The sequence below is a fragment of the Dioscorea cayenensis genome, chromosome 9, assembly GCF_009730915.1.
Source record: "Dioscorea cayenensis subsp. rotundata cultivar TDr96_F1 chromosome 9, TDr96_F1_v2_PseudoChromosome.rev07_lg8_w22 25.fasta, whole genome shotgun sequence".
Lineage (NCBI taxonomy): Eukaryota > Viridiplantae > Streptophyta > Magnoliopsida > Dioscoreales > Dioscoreaceae > Dioscorea > Dioscorea cayenensis.
The window spans coordinates 21,124,448-21,129,057 of NC_052479.1; the positions used below are offsets into that span (position 1 = coordinate 21,124,448).

General features: G+C 38.7%; 1 non-coding gene across 1 annotated transcript; it reads right to left on the bottom strand.

Annotated features, from left to right (window-relative positions):
• Positions 1–990: 990 nt before the first annotated feature.
• LOC120269554 lies at positions 991–1,097 on the bottom strand. The gene has a single exon (XR_005539204.1). It is a non-coding gene; the product is annotated as a small nucleolar RNA R71 (small nucleolar RNA).
• Between the last annotated feature and the right edge of the window lie 3,513 nt (positions 1,098–4,610).

Below are 4,610 nucleotides of genomic sequence, written 5' to 3' on the forward strand. Positions count from 1 at the left end.
CCATGACTCATTATACATCAATTAGGAGACATAATGATTGGTCTTGCACATGAAAAAAATAGTCATAGGGTGAGCAATGTCCGGGTGCCCCATTTTCTATCGATTGCCTCTCCTATTATTCTATTGCGTCTCTTTCTTCTTTACTTTATTTCTATTTTCATTTATATTGTTCACACCACTCTAAAATCATCTTCATTATAGTTAAATAGAAATTCTTGTGCTTCTGAGCACTATTCCTTATGGATATTACTACCCACTCACCAAGGTACTATATTACTTTGACAACCTGTGCACTTGCGGTACACACACGCAACGGGTGTGTCAAGTTTTTTAGCGCCGTTCTTTGGGGAATAGGCATTTTATAAGCATTTTGCACTTTGCTATTTTAGCTATTCATCGCTTGTTCTATTTCACACTTTTTTATTCTTCTATCATTCTGATTTGTTTTTCTTTCTTTGGTTGCAGCTCCAGATTATGACCTGAGGAAACCCTTCGACTTTAGTTAAAGGAGATCCGGACGTTAGGATGAAAATTCAAAGAAGGGGAAAAGAACCTGTGCAAGAATAGTCAAATTAAGCTAAGATAGAAGGTGAAGGGTCTGATAATATGGCAGAATAAAATGAGCAGCAGTGGACACTATCAGATTATACCAGACCCGCAATTCTTGGCACGCAGTATAGTATTGTGCGGCCACTGATTACAGCTCAGAGTTTTGAGCTCAAGCCAGGCTTTATCCAGATGTTATTGTAGTCAGTATAGTTTAATGGTTTGGCTGATGAGGATCCAAACAATGACATTAAGAATTTCTTGGAAGTGTGCATCATGCTCAATATTAATGGAGTAATGGATCATGCTATCAGGTTGAGGGTATTCCCATTTTTCTTGAAAGGGAGAGTAAAGCAATGCCTACATTCATTACCTAGAGCATCAATATGGGAGGAGATCGTAGAAGCTTTTCTTGCCCGATATTTCCCTCCTGGAAAATCCACAAAGCTCAAGAATGAAATATCTTCTTTTGTGCTAATGTAATTGGAATCTCTTTTTGAGACATGGGATAGGTTCAAGGAGCTCCTATGGAAATGTCGTCAACATGGGTTTCTCGAGTGGATGATTATTCAGACTTTCTATAGTGGGTTGAACCCAAGCATGAAGCAGTTACTTGATGCTGCACCAGTAGGTACCTTAGGAAGCAAGACCCCTGAAGAAGCCCGACATCTCATTGAAGAGATGGCTATGAATAGTTATCAGTAGAACACACGGGACGGAAAGAAGGTAGTGGGACTTGATGAGATTGAAGCAGTCACATCATTAGTAGCCCTAGTTGAATCATTGAGTAAGAAGTTGGACACTCTGACTTCTCCTAGAGTAGCCGCTGTGATGAGTTGCACCGGGTGTGGGGGAAGACATGCACCATCTGATTGCCCGATTTTTATTGGTGATACATCCTTAGTGGAACATGTTGATTTTGTAGGTAATGCATTGAGAGCGTAAGGAAATCCATATAGCAACACATACAATCCGGGGTAGAGGAGCCACCCAAACCTTTCTTCGAATAATCAAGGGTAACAGAAGACCTCAAGGGAGTTTGCCTAGCAACAGAGAGACCAATCCAAGAGAGCATGTGAAGGCTATCACTTTGAGAAGTGGTCGTGAAGCTGAAAGTAGGCTTCCTAGTGAGAAGATTAATGGTGAGTTACCCAAGGTCATGGAGGTATAGGAGAGAGCCAAAGAGAAATAGGTGGCACCCCTACCTTACAAGCCAAGAATCCCTTATCCTTGTTGAAACTCAAGTTCAAAGGTTAAGGGATTGTTTTAGTTTGTTTATTATTTTAATTTCTTAAAAAAAAAGATGTTGAAACGTTTAAAAAAGAAAAAAATATATATAGATATGTTTGTTTGATTGTGCATTGGGGGTTGAAAGAGCTACCACCTATAAAGTATAAAGCTACTCTCATAAGTCGGATACTACTTATGCCCTAATGAGAGAAAGAGCTATCTCATGGGGTGAATGAAAGCTACTACACCGGTAAAAAGAGCTACCACATCCAAAGTGTGAAAGCCATCTTAGCGCCAGCTTAGGAAAGGGCTACCTTAGAGGATGAGTGAAGCCACTACCTTCTCTTTCATTTTTGTACATGAAATAAGTCTCTCGTACTTAGAGCTTTGAGGAGTATACAGTAGGTTGACTTCAGTGAGTTTACACACACTTACGAGATATCGGGTTGTTGACCTTCTTATTCAAGTTTTTAGCTAGAGTATTGATTTTTCTTATTCGGTGTTGAAATTTTTCCTTACTTGTAGAATGCTTCCCTTGCATGCTTTTGGTGAACCTATGGCTAAGAACTTCCAATTTTTCCTCTTATATGCTTTAATGTTCTATTTTTTCTTGAGTGTGGGGGAGTTTGATAAGTGCTTGTGTATTAGTAATACGCTGTAGTATTTTTTTACATTGAGCATTACTTTTCTCAAATTTTATCGCTTATGCATGTGTATTTGTGTTCTTTTGTGCATGAAGGGTTGTGGAGACAAGTGTGGAAGAAAGAGACCAAAAGTAGATCGTGGATGCAATTTTTGATGAAGTTCTTGGATAGAACAAATGTGAAGACACAAGTTGTGCTCAAAGATTTTTGGGTGTGTACCAACCTCCATTGTGTTAAAGAAAATATACACATTGGAGGGGCACAAAGTTAGTCATACTCACTTGTTCTGACTTGTGCAATACTAGTAAGATCTTCGTCAATGTAATTTCATTGAAAAAGCAACGTGATCTCCCTCAAGGATTGTGCCCATTCATGTTGTCTTAATGAAAAGTGTGGATTCGAGAGTATTTTGGCAAAGCACTCTAGATATTTACTGTAGCAAATCATTGCAGCGAAAGTACAGTACCAGTTACTATTCATAGTTTACAGGAAAACGACTTATGGAGATTTACACGGGCGTGTGGAAATTCCATACACCCCTGTGGATGCCCGATTCCAACCGTATTTAGGCCGCTATTTCAGACATTTTGGGGATTCTTTTCTCGATCATTTTCCATATTTTCCCCATCTTTTGAGGCGCTCGCTGCTAGGGTTTGGAGACGCTTTGGCTAGTTCTTTGTAGTGATTCTACGGCCTTTGACACAACGTTCCTTTGGAAGATAGTTATTGGGTGCTTTCGTCGGCATCAATTTGGCGAGGTGTGCCCTGGGCTTGATGAGAGAACCCTTGGAGAGGACGAGGCTACTCCACTAGACCATCGATTTGGACTACGAGGGGGTTTTACTTATGGATTGCATGCTTTTACATTCGATTTCATTATTGATTGTATCTTGCTCCATTGAGAGCTAAACCCCTAGTGGCTGCTTGGACTTGTAAACCATACGATGACTTTGTTTCATTGATCATTCATTATGTTTCTTTAATTGATGTTTTTAATTGAGTTCCGATCTTGAATGCTTGTTGAATTGATTTTCCCTTAGAGTGACAATAGAGTTGATCCCTTAGAGTGACAATAGAGTTGAGAATCTATCTTGGTGATCCTTATGGATGAGTGACACACAATGAAGGTTAGACAAAACTAGATTGGAGAAGATCGAGAAGATGAGTCGAGAGGTAGCATAACATCCCCTTTCCCTTCCGATGTTATTTATCATACCTCCACATTCCAAGAGTTCTTTACGGTCACAATAGAGTGAAGTGCTAAGAGACAAACTCCACTGGGGCTTTGTTGCACGAGCAACAGAGTGAAGTGTTGAAGTAATCCTTAATGTTGGGGCTTAATTGTGGCTAGGGGTCATTAGCCTGGACCAAAGGGTTAGATCTATATTAGGCAATAGGGTTTATCACTTGGAGTCCCCAAATCTTCATGCAACCCAACACAATGTGAGGCATTGAGAGTATACCTTCTGATGGGGCATAGTGTGAGGGTTAGTCAAAGTTGACCTTTGGTTTGGGAGCATGTGTCTTAGGATTTTCATGACTCATTAGACATCAGTTAGGATTTCCATGACTCATTGATATTATTCACACCACTTTTAAATCATCTTCACTAAAGTTAAATAGCAATTCTTGCGCTTCTGAGTACTATTCCCTATGGATACGACTACCCACTCACCAGGGTACTTTCTTACTTCGACAACTCGTGCACTTGCGGTACACACATGCAAGGGGTGTGTCACCTATGTTTTGTTCATGGAATATTTCCTATTTTTGAATAAAAATCCTAATCCTATGTTTTTTTATCTTAAGGTCTCCAATATTTTCTGAATTTTTCCTATCTTTCAATGAAAACCCGAATCCTATGTTTTATTTTCTTAATATCTCATAGGATTAGAGTTTTGATTGGAAAAATATGAGACATTATAAAGAAAAAACATAGGATTATTATTTTGATTCAAAAATAGGAGACATTCCCAAAAGGTAACATTAAATTAGGGTTTCGAATGAAAAATAGGAGACATTAACATTTTTTAATAGAATAAAGGATTAGCAAATTGAACCAAAAAAATAGAAGCGATTTCAAACTATCATTCGGAATGTCTCCTATTTTGCGGACAAAACATATTATTTGGGTTTTTAGTCCTATGTTTTTGAATCAAAAACAGAGAATTAATTTGGAATTCAAAAGAA